Source organism: Symphalangus syndactylus, chromosome 20 (assembly GCF_028878055.3).
Source record: "Symphalangus syndactylus isolate Jambi chromosome 20, NHGRI_mSymSyn1-v2.1_pri, whole genome shotgun sequence".
In the NCBI taxonomy this organism is placed as follows: domain Eukaryota; kingdom Metazoa; phylum Chordata; class Mammalia; order Primates; family Hylobatidae; genus Symphalangus; species Symphalangus syndactylus.
The window spans coordinates 8,636,023-8,648,662 of record NC_072442.2 but is presented as its reverse complement, the minus strand read 5'-3'; the positions used below and the strand labels follow the sequence as shown (position 1 = coordinate 8,648,662).

General features: G+C 45.4%; 1 long non-coding RNA gene across 1 annotated transcript; it reads right to left on the bottom strand.

The window, feature by feature from the left end:
* Positions 1 to 1,101: 1,101 nt before the first annotated feature.
* Positions 1,102 to 11,307, bottom strand: LOC129469399 (uncharacterized). The gene is made up of 3 exons (XR_008653023.2): positions 11,015 to 11,307; positions 6,426 to 6,621; positions 1,102 to 3,154 (listed from the first exon to the last, which is right to left on the bottom strand). It is a non-coding gene; the product is annotated as an uncharacterized lncRNA (long non-coding RNA).
* Between the last annotated feature and the right edge of the window lie 1,333 nt (positions 11,308 to 12,640).

Here is a 12,640-nt window from a genome sequence, read left to right as displayed (position 1 = left end):
TCATGGCTTCCCTTGGCTAGGAGAGGGAGTTCCCCGACTCCTTGCACTTCCCAGGTGAGGCAACGCTCCACCCTGCTTTGGCTCACCCTCCATGGCCTGCACCCACTATCTAATCAGTCCCAATGAGATGAACTGGGTACCTCAGTTGGAAATGCAGAAATCAACCACCTTCTGCGTTGGTCTCACTGAGAGCTGCAGACTGAAGCTGTTCCTATTCGGCCATCTTGCCTGGGAGTCCCCCTGTATAACGTTTTTCTAAGCTTTCTGATTCAAATAAAATGGCAATGTTGCTTCCACAACCTCCTAGAAGACAAAGGCTCTTCCTAAGATTTCTATGAATCCCCAAAGACATACATTTTTGTGACCTCCATGGGCTTTGAATCCCTAGTCTTACCAAATGCAGTCTTGTTTCTGAATTCCCTTCCCCACCTCTTCTTTCCTCTGCATTCACTGATCCTAATGTGTGTACAGTAAACACACCTGATAGCTTCATTGAAGCACACCCTTAGAACAGCCCTGTATGGCAGATGCACCTGAATGTGTGTTCTGAGCTAGAGAATCCGAGAGTGGCCAACCTGGAAATTCATTCCTTATCTACAATAAACATCTGAGTCCCTGGCCCATCTGGTGAAACACGGGCTGTACAGGGGATTGAGGCCCTGAGTTTTGGGTTAAACGAAGGTTGCCAGGTGAAGGTTGTTGGAGGGAGGGGAGTAAGTGGAAATGCTACATAAACTGCATGACATTTGCAGGCAGTTGCGGTTTTGCTCTCCAGCCTGCAGCTACTGGGCCCTGTGGTTATCTTGTCCAGCCCGCTGTCACTGCACTGTCTCCCTTGTGTGGAAGCCCCTAATAAGACTCCATGTCTCATTTACTGGCTCTAAGTGTCTTCTTTGGCCTCTTGAGCCTGGTATCTTCCCTACTGAGGTTAATAGAGGTTCAGCACAATGATGTGCAACAGAGTTTTTGTGGGCTTCTTCTGATTTTGCCCAAATCACTCCCACACTGCTAGAAGGATTTACTATTTGATGCAATGGCTGGGGACTTATTTCACAGAAAAAGAACTTGTAACCTAAAAGTTCCAATTCTTTTTTTATTTTTATTTCAGGATCAGGAGTACATGTGCAGGTTTGTTACCTAGGTTAACTGGTATCACGGGGGTCTGTTGTACAGATTATTTTGTCACCCAGGTACTAAACCTGGTACACAACAGTAAGGTACCAAATTTTGACAGGTTCAAAATTTCAGTGAAGGAAGTAACTGTGGATGTGGTAGAAACAGCAAGAGAACTTGAATTAGAGTGAACCTGAAGATGTGACCAGATTGCTGCAATCTCGTGATCAAATTTGAATAGACGAGGAGTTGCTTCCTATGGATAAGCAAAAAAAGTGGTTTCTTGAGATCTACTCCTGGTGAAGATGCCATGAACATTGTTGTAATGACAACAAAGGATTTAAACTATTACAGAAACTTAGTTGATAAAGCAGTGGTAGGGTACCCAACAGTACCAGGTTTAGTAACTGGGTGACAAAATAATCTGTACAACAAGATTAATATGTCTTTCTGCTCCTCTCCCTCCTCCTACCCTCCACCCTCAAAGAGGTCCCAGTGTCTGTTGTTCCCCTCTTTGTATCCATGATGTCTCCTCATTTAGCTCCCTCTTATGAGTAAGAACATGCACTATTTAGTTTTCTGTTTCTGCATTAGTTTGCTAAGGATAATGGCCTCCAGCTCCATCATGTTCCTGCAAAAGACATGATCTTATTCTTTCTTATGGCTGCATAGTATTCCATGGGACCTATGTACCACATTTTTTATCCAATCTGTCATTGATGGGCATTTAGGTTGATTCTATGTCTTTGCTATTTTGAATAGTGCTGCAATGAACGTTTGTTGCATATGTTTTTATGGTAGAATGATTTCTATTCCTCTGGGTATATACCCAGTAATGGGTTTGCTGGGTCAAATAGTAGTCCTGTTTTTAGCTCTTTGAGGAATCACCACGCTGCTTTCCACAATGGTTGAACTAATTTAAACTCCTACTAACAGTGTATAAGTATTCCCTTTTCTCTGCAACTTTACCAGCCATCTGTTATTTTTTGACTTTTTAATAATAGCCATTCTGACTGGTGTGAGATGATATATCTCATTGTGGTTTTGATTTGCGTTTCTCTAATGATCATAATATTGAGCTTTTTTTCATTTGCTTGTTGGCCACATGTATGTCTTCTTTAGCAAAGTGTCTGTTCATGTACTTTGCCCACTTTTTGTTGGAATTGTTAGTTATTTCTTGTAAATTTGTTTAAGTATCTTATAGATGTTGAATATGAGACCTTTGTTAGTTGCTTAGTTTGCAAATATTTTCTATTCTGTAGGTTGTTTACTCTGTTGATAATTGCTTTTGCTGTGCAGAAGCTCTTAGGTTTAATCAGATCACATTTGTCAATTTTTGCTTTTGCTGCAATTGCTTTTAGTGTCTTCATCATGAAATCTTTGCCCGTTCCTATATCCAGGGTGGTATTGCCTAGGTTGTCTTCCAGAGTTTTTATAGTTCTGGGTCTTACATTTAGGTCTTTAATCCATCTCGAGTTGATTTCTGTATATGGTGTGAGGAAGGAGTCCAGTTTCAATCTTCTGCATATGGCTAATCAGTCAACCCAGCACCATTTATTAAACAAGGAGTCCATTACTCATTGCTTGCTTTGTCGAAAATCAGATGGCCATGGGTGTGTGGCCTTATTTCTAGGCTCTCTATCCCCATTCTCAAAAATCCTCCTGCACCACCATTCCCATCCCCCACAATGGGAATTTCTCCTCACCACTTTTCTCAATGGTCTAGAGACTCCAGCTAGGTTTCTTGAGCTTTCTATATCTCCCAAGACCCTCCTCACATTTACTCACATTTGAGAGCTTACAAACTGTTCAACGAAAGGCCATGTTCTCTAGGCCTCATCCTTAAGGTGACATATTAAAGACCCCAAAACACATTGTTCAGCCGAAGCATCCAGATACTTCCCCAGATGGTGTCCCCAAGTCAGAAGTGGTGGCTCAGATGATTCCACAGAGCACTGCATGGGTAACAACTTCCTCTCTCACTCCAGAGGAACTATAAATAATTCTTGATAAAGGGTGAATTTCTTTCAACCTAAGAAAACTGATTTTTAAAAAATAAAAAGAAGAAAATAATAAAGGGTGAATTTCTAACTCTTCCTGTTGAGACATCCCTCCTGTTTCACTGCCTTCAGAAGAGTTTCTTCCTAACACTGTCATTAAATAATGTTATTTCAGCGCCCAGAAGCCTCAGCTCAGTCAACCAATTCCAGGAGCCCCATATTTAGCTTATATCATGGGGGGATTGGGAGGGATATCCCTATGTCATGTCCCTATCTTCAACTGTATCATGTGTCCCTCTCCCATGCTCAGACTCACTGTTTACCCACCTCCATTTTCTCCTAACAGTTTGGAAAATCTCCTTAGGAAGATCTCACAAGAGTCAGAAGGAAGTTCTAAAACTCATTTGAGATGAATCTCACCACAAGGGTGGTGGGTGCAGGTACACTGTCAGAGAGCCAAGTAGGCACGGTCTGAGGGCCAGAAATTCCCCTTGGGTGAAAGCAGGCAAAGGAGGCCTCTGAAAATTGCTCAGAAGAATCAGCACCTAGAGACACAGGATTTCTTTAAAGTTGAAGTCTTTGTTGAAAGACATGCTTGGACTGATGGAAAATCCTCACCCAGCCCACCTGCTGAGGCAGAAGCCCAAGGAGACTGGCTGACGCAGCAAAGAAATTAGGGGTACAATGGACTCCCTGGTAGAAGCTGCGTGCTATCAGGCTCTGGGGAGATTTTAAGGAAATGCAATGCAGGGGCTGGAGAAGATAATTGTAACGTGTGGTTAGACACGTTCTGGAGATGTTATTACAATACTGGCAGGGCCCTGAAGCAGAGGAGCGGGAACTGACAGTCAGCCTCCCACTCTCTGCTTCAGAAGCCAGCAACTGCCTCAGAGCTTCAAATGCCTCAGTCCCTGTGGCTGGCTGCCTAACAACATTCAAACAGGTAGCTAGAAATGCAGAGGGAAATGGGGACTCGACACTAAATGTTGACTGTGTTCCAACAGATAGGAGAAATGTTGTCCTCATATGTGTGTCAAAGAACAGTTGCTGGAGACAGCGTGGGAACTGTGAGCTGGCTCCCAAAGAGAGGCCCACCCCAGACTGTCCCAAGGTGGCATGACCAGGCCTTTGGGATTCTGCCCCTGACACTCAGGGTTCAGGGGAGTGGGACAGCCCCCACCTCTGTCAGAGGGTTTCCAGCAGAGACCTACTTGGAGTCAGCTATCCTACTGATGAAGATGGGGTCAGCTATCCTACTGATAGAGATAGCTACAAATTGCCTCTTGAGAATGTGACAGATCCAGGAAAGAGCCAAGAATGTGCCAAGCACCTTCTAAGGGTGGGAGAGACAAAAGTGAAAAGAAATGCCCTCTACTCTGAAGAAGCCTGCGGTCTCCTGGAGACAGAGTTACACAATGCAAATTATAAAGCAGTAAAGTGAGATCAGTGGTTTATGCAGGTTCAGAAGCTCTCCGAGACCTGAATGGGGTATGTCAATGGCACCCTATGTTTACTCTTCAATCACTGTCTTTTCTTTCTCCCTCTCCTACTATAGTGATCATGCAGAGATGAAGGACTATGCCCCAGTCAACACCACATCCCTGCTATGGCATCATGCCTCACAGTGGCAGGTTCAGTTATCTAAGCGAAAATTAAACACAGAACTCATATGTTAGTTGGAAAGTAAAAACTGAGATATTCACACCCTTGAGAAACAGGGTACATGGCAGGAATACAGGGAAGTGATTTGAAAGAGGCAACACCTAGCACAGTACTCAAACCGAAAGAGCTCTCACTCTCATTTGGAAGAGTAGATGAAAGAATGCCAGACGTGGGTCAGAGGGCAGGGCCACTGGTTCACCTGGGCCTCTGGCACAATGTGTGGTCAGGTGGTTAACCTCCTGAGCTTCATTCCATGGTCTTTAAAATGGGAAGAGCTACACCCCCACTGCCCACCTAACTAACCTCATCAAGTTGTAGAGAAGCTCACACAGTCAATGAAGAGACAGAATATAAAACAGTGCTATCAAGTGTTATTCAGGAGTCAGGAGCTATTGTTCCTGTGCTTCCCATTGGATGGGCATGAAGGCCATGGCAGGCCCAGCAGCAGAAGTAGAAGCTCAGGGTTAGGAGAGAAGAGTTGGCCGAGACCTCCTGCCTGTCTCTCTCAGCTCCCAGCTCATGCTGGCTCCAAGGAGTCCCCACAGTGCCCCTTCCTCCTCTGGGCCCTGGGCCCCATGCACACATCAGCAGACCAGAACCACCTCTTCCTCAAGGAGAGAGGCCTGGCCCTTCCCCAGCCTGGGCAACTTGAGCTGAGCTGCCTTGGACCACGCCCGTCTATCAGAAAATCCATTCCTGCATTACTTGACTGAGGCCACTTTGCATGGTGTAAATATCACTCAGCTGGTGTGATGGTTTGAATCTTTGTCCCCTCCAAAACATATGTTGAAACTTAATCCCCAGGGTGGCAGTATTGAGAGATGGGGCTTTTAAGAGGTTCCTGGGTCCTGAGGGCTCTGCTCTCATGAATGGATGAGTGAATTCCTAGAGTCATGGTTATCATGGGAGTGGGACTGGTGGCTTTATAAGAAGAGGAAGAGAAAGCTGAGTTAGCACACTCAGCCCCCTCGCCATGTAATGCCTTGTGTTACCTCAGGACTCCACAGAAAGTCACCACCAGCAAGAAGGCCCTCACCAGATGCAGCCCTTGACCTTACACTTATCAGCCTCCGTAACTGTAATAAATAAATTCCTTTTCTTTACAAGTTACTCAGCTTCAGGTATTCTGTTGTAAGCAACAGAAAACAGACTAAGACACCTGGGGTGCTGCAAACCTCCACTCTGGTGTCATCTCTACCTCACTTGAGCTGTGTGACTTAGGGGTGGGCATCCAACTCTTAGGAACCCTGTTTCTATATCTACAAATAAGAGATTTCCAAGATCAGACTTTCTCAATCTCAGCACCACTGACATTTCAGGTTAGATGATTCCATATTGTGGGAAGCTATCCTATGCATATTTAGAGTCTGGCCTTGACCCACCAGAGGCTAGTAGCACACACCCACCCCCACCATGACAACCAAAAATGTTTCCAGACATTACCAAATCCCCCACAGTTGAGAACAACTAACCTAGCTGATTCCTTAGGGCCTCCAACCTGCTTGGACTTCTGCAGCCCTGGCACTCTGCCTTCAGTACAGGCTTCTTTTGCTTGAGACAAATGCCCCCTCATATCAACCACCACCTCCTCTTTAACAACCACACCCAAAACAAAGGCATTCACCTCTCTCCTTGGGTTTCTTCAGTTACCTGCATTCTTGTATTCCATTTAAATGGTTGTCAGGCATGGAAATCTGAGCAGAAAGGACTCAGCTGTCACGTCACAGGGTCCAAAGGAAAGGGGAGATTTCTGGAATGACCTTGGAATCAAGCAGGTCTGAATCTGAATCCTGGCTTTGCTATGTGTCCTTCACCAATTCACAGAATCTCTCCAAGCTTCGACTTCCTGTGTATAAAGTAGGAAAATAAAATAATTGCATGGGACCAACATGAGGATTAACTAAGTGTTGAAAGGGCCTGATGCTGTGTCTCTTCCACAGTGGGCTCTGGATGTGTGGTCGCTCCTGCTCTGCTCTGTAGTTGTGTTGATGGCAAGGAACTCAGTGACGGGGAGTCCCTCCAGCTCTTTGACCTGAACCCTTCCTCAAACCTAAGTTGACACTGCATGGCTTTGCTCCATCTCTCTTGGCTGTGGCAGCGTGTGGCCAGAGGCCCTGGCCCATTTTCATCTGGCCTCAGCAATAGATGCCTGGTCCACGGGCCGGCTCTCCAGTAGGAAAGCCAGTCCTCATCTTCAGAGCTCTGCCACCAACACGAAGCAATTAAGCCCATCTTCACATCGCATGGCTGCATCCGGACTAAGTGGGAAAAGCTGCTGTGGAATTCATTACTTGCTGAAAACAGAATCCTCTTAACCCTGCTTCATCTCCCTTCCTGCCCGCCCTCCCCAGTCCTCACAGTTCAGTAATTTAATAGGAAGGAACCAGAACCAACAGGAAGCGGAGCTGCCTGTTTGCAATAAACACAATAGAATCTCACTTCCGAACAAATCCAGGAACACAGGTTCGGCTATGAGTCATGCCTACAGATGAAGCATCTCCCTTCCCCACTGCAGCAATGAGGCCCTCCCCAAGGCCAGGAAAGGCATGCAGAGAAAGCACATAAGCACATGAATTCTGCAGTGTATGTGTGATTTTGGCCCGTCTGCTCAGCCTTCTCTCTGTCAGAACACATCAGAGCAGACCAATAACTTCTGGAGGCCTTGAGCAAGTTAACCACCCTATGCCTCAATGCCTCATTTGTTAAGCAGGGGTAGTAAGAGTACATTACCACATAAGGAGGTTGTGAGGATTGAGTGAGTTAATATATAAAGCACTTAGGACAGTACCTGGGATATACTTAGTACTATATAAGTGTGCCATGTTTTTGTTATCATCATTATTATTATCCACAGTCTCTGTTCCTTATTTGGGGACCCCAGAGACAGATGAGATCCAACACAGCACTATTACCCAAGCTTTCATTATTGTAATCACAATCAAAGCCAGTGTTGATTGAGAACTGACCGTGTGTATGTTTCTTCATTCTTTATGGCCATTCTGTGTGGCTCGTTATTATCTCCATTTTATAGAAAAGAAAACAGGCTTAGGGAGTTTGGGAGACCTGTCCAAGGACACCAATAAGCAAAGGGGCCACTAGATGTCACATCCAATTTGGCTTAGGTCTCTTCACTGCAGAGCCTGAATGTCACTGGGTGGCGTGGCCTGCATTTCCCAGCACTTCCAGAAATTTCTGAAACACAGAGCACATTTCTTACCACAATGGGGTTGCAAACAACAGAAAGTGGTTTTGCCCTAACTGAAGCAAAAAGGGATGTCAAGGCAGGAGAGGCTCTGGGAATCCACTGGAAGGCTGGGACCCAGACCTGGATGCTGCTAGGGGGCACAGACACTTCCTGGAGACAGGAAGAACAGAAATGGTCCTACTGCAGGAGCGGTCCTAAAGACAGTGGACAAAAGGTAATTATCCCAAAGGACACCAAGGCACTGTTAGGAATGAGACATGGATGCCAGAGGGCCCCAAGGCATGCGTGCCAGCACCATGAGTCTTCCAAGAGTTTTCACATCACGGCACACGAGGAAAAGAGTGAGTCCTCTAATGAGGGGTAAGTCAAGTTACCTTGGGTGTGACAGAGCTAAATAAGAATCCTAATGTGCTAGAGTTTGAAGGAATCTTGGAATTATCTCATCTAGCCTCCCCCTCTCCCCTTTTTTTTTTACAGACAAGGAAAGAAAAAATGGTAGGTTATACGAGAACCGCACCACATGTTGGTGGTAAAGCCAGGACAAACAAAGGACTCTGCAGCCCATCAGCGACTCTTCCACTAAAATACTAATGATCTCCCACTATCCAGAAGCGTTGCCACCCTTTCCAAACAGCAAGTCAGGCCCCCGTGCAGTCCCAGAGATCTTTCTGGGGTCTGGAAAATCAGGTCATTCACCTACTCTAGGGCCTCCCTTTCCTGAGCAGCCAGCCAGAGATGCCCTTAGGGGAGGCAGAGAACCATAGAGAAAGGGGTAGTTCAGCCAGCCTCGAGACACCTGTCCACACACATTGGATCTGAATGGGAAGAAGAGTGTCGCTCATGCCTTTCCTCTTCTCCAGCTCCCTCCTAGGCTCCTGTGACCGTTTGCTGTATCCTCCCATCCCTGAAGGGGTCCTCAATATTCACTGTAACCAGACTTCCCAGTATTCTGATGTGGGGGAGTCTGGCGGTTCCTTCGGCTGAGACACACCTGGGTGTCACACTCAGATAAAGATGGCTCTGTCTGTTCTTGGTCTTTTGAGTTGTGACATCTGGACTGCCATTGCTAGTGCTCTAATTTAGAATTTGCATCCCCGCAGAGGCAAAAATAAGGAACAAGGGGCGAGCAGGGATGTGGGGATGGGGTACAATATGTGCTTCCAGGTGCTAGAGGGGTGGCCCTTGCCAAAAAAAAAAAAATAAATGCTAGTTTTTGCAAATTCTAGCCAGCTATGTGCCTATAAGGAATGTGGGCACACCCATATATGACATTACCCAGGGGCATCATTAACCTGTTGATTCCATGCACTCCTTGTTTATATACTAAGTCAGGATCATGCAGATGAAAGTCTACAAATAGGGTGCAGCGTATACTGCCCAGGTGATGGGTGCACCAAAATCTCACAAATCACCCCTAAAGAACTTACTCAAGTAACCAAACACCACCTGTTCCCCAACAACCTATGGAAATTAAAAAAAAAAAGTTACATATCACCTAGTCAAACCTCTGGATGGGGAAGAAAATTCATTGCCCCAACTGATTTATAAAAAGCTTCTAAGGCCAGGCATGGTGGCTCATACCTGTAATCCCAGTACTTTGGGAGGCCAAGGCAGGTGGATCAACTGAGGTCACGAGTTCAAGACCAGCCAGACCAACATGGCAAAATCCCACCTCTGCTAAAAATACAAAAAAAAAAAAAAAAATTAGCCAGGAGTGGTGGTGCACACCTGTAGTCCCAGCTACTTGGCAGGCTGAGGCAGGAGAATGGTGTGAACCCAGGAGGCAGAGCTTGCAGTGAGCTAAGATCGTGCCACTGCACTCCAGCCTGGGCGACAGAGTGAGACTCTGTCTCAAAAAAAAAAAAAAAAAAAAAACACTTCTGAGAGTGTTGATGCTGCTACCAGAAAAATGGCTTAGACAAGAGCAGACTTCCGCTGAGAAGGCAGAAAGTAATTAATACATTGCTCTTCCTCCTTTGCAAATGCAGTAAAGCTTGTGTTCCCATATATTAAAATGGGGCACTCTTCAAAATTTTCAAGATCATCACAAGCAATAAAACACTGAGACACTGTCACAGATGGGAGGAAGCTAAGGACCTCTGACAACTACACACAACGTGGGATCCCAGATTGGTTCCTGGAACAGAAAAAAAGACATTCGTGGAAAAGCTGGTGAATTCTGAAGTCTGTAATTAATAGTATTGTACCAAAAATGGTGAACAGCAAGGCAAGCTGGATGAATGGCATTTGGGAATTCTGCACTACCTTTATAACTTTCCTGAAAATTCAAACTAAAAAGTTAAAGTAGGGAAAGGATCTCAGGGCAAAGGATGGACCACCGCTTGGTACTAAGCCCAGCATGGGTGTGAAGGGTAGCCTTGGATGAGGCACATTTAAGAGCAAATCTAGCTCAACCTCACTCAGGCCTTGAACATTCAGAAACACTTTGGCAGAAATGCCAGAGAAAGGAAGCAAAGCAATTGCGGAGAGTTACTCGAGTTAACAAGCAGTACCAGCAACCCAGGAGAGATCATAGGGACTTATCTCATCCTTGTGAAAATACAAAGCAAAAAAAAAAACATCAGGCTGGGCCAGCTTGGGTGGTAAGCTCCCAGATTTAAAAAAAGAAGAAAAAACGAAAAAAAAATTCTGTGATATTTAATAAAGGAAAACCTTAAAATTTTAAAGTATTAAAAAGGGAGCCAAGCGGTCAGGCAAACAAAGGGTGGAGAGGGGACAAAGATAAGCACCGCTGTCCTCTGGTCACAGGGGAGCAGAAATCAATCCGACTGCGCAAACCAACTCCCTGGAAGCCAAGCATGCCCTTGCCAAGTCCAACTCACCCTTCTGAGGCTCCCTACGGGGTTGACTGGTGGTAAATATCATGACTGCACAGCGCCCCACGTGGTGAGCAGGCTGATTCTTGCATAGGGGCTCCCCTGGCTGTACATCTAGAGCTTGGAAAATCGCAAAACCCCACACACTCCCCAGCATCTCCACCTACAATCTGCAGCCACCTCTTGGCTGAGCTCACCCAAAATACTTTCAGCTGAAAAGCAAAGGTAGCAAAAACTCCAGGAGGTAGTCTTAGCATCCAGGACACATCGCAGAGTCTGTAAGCTTTGACTCTCGGTTTTTCTTCTTTTTCCACATATTTATTTGTTCATCCAGCAGCTGCGTAACTGCCCAATGGGTTCGCCTTGCCCGCTGCCTAGACATAGCTGATACCGCTGCCTAGACATAGCTGATATATCAAGACAGGGGAATTGCAATAGAGGAAGAGTAATTCACTGCAGAGCCTGCTGTGTGGGAGACCAGAGTTTTATTATTACTCAAAGGATCAGAGTTTTTAAGGACAACTTGGTGGGTGGGGGAAAGCCAGTGAGCCAGGAGTGCTGATTGGTTAGGTAGGAGATGAAATTATAGGAAGCTGAAGCTGTCCTCTTGTGCTGAGTCAGTTCCTGGGTGGCGGCCACAAGATCAGATGAGCCAGTTTATCAATCTGGGTGGTGTCAGCTGATCCATCAAGTGCAGGGTCTGCAAAATATCTCAAGCAGTGATCTTAGGAACAGTTTAGGGAGGCTCAGAATCTTGTAGCCTCCAGCCACATGATTCCTAAACCATAATTTATAATCTTGTGGCTAAATTATTAGTCCTACAAAGGCAGTCTAGCGCCCAGGCAAGAAGGAGGTTTGTTTTGGGAAAGGGCTGCCATCATCTTTGTTTTAAACTAGAAACTAAGTTCCTCCCTAAGTTAGTTCAGCCTACACCCAAGAAGGTACAGCACAGCTTAAAGGTTAGAAGCAAGATGGAGTCAGTTAAGTGAGATCTCTTTCACTGTCTCAGTCATTATTTTGCAAAGGCAGTTTCAGCTGCACAAGCTGATTCTCAGAATTCTTGCAGATTTGATCTTCTTAACTTCATTAACTAGCCTGCCAAGTTAGCCGTTAGATATGAGTTCTAAATTTCTTTTCAAAGAATCAATATGTCAGTATATTCAATTCTTTGCCTTCTACTTTTAAACTTCATCATAAAGCAACCTTTTTCTATTACCTGCTCCACCCTCATTTCAATCACCTGCTCCACCCTGACATTCCAATTACCTGCCACCTGCTCTGCCCTGACTCATCCTCCTCACTGCATAACCATTTTTTCCCGCCAAACCACTCGCCCCCGTCATGCTCTTTAAATTAGCCAATCAGAATTACTTTAGCCTGTGCGGTCTAACCCTAGCCAACAGGGGAACAACACAGCAGCAGGGGCCACAGCGCCTCAGGGATAAGAACACCTTTCCCTCCCTTGTCCAGGTGTACGCTCACCATTGCTCCATCTGTAAGGACTCACCTTTCTATAGAAGTACATTGCCTTGCTGAGAGTTAGAAACAAAATTTTACATTCAAGTGCTATTTCTTTTGCGGCACCAAAACGTTATAATACCCATCTCAGAGTTAAGGAAGCCGATGGTCAGTAATGTTAGTTAAGCTCAGGTGACTAACAAGGGGCAAAGTTGGGGCAAAAATAGGTCAAACTTGAGGGCCAAAATTGTGTCCTCAACATCATAGTAGTGAATTGCTTACCATGTGTAAGGCTATGGGAGAATATAGAAAACTTTTTTTTTAATGGTCCCTGTCCTCAAACAGATAAACAAAGAGACCAAAAA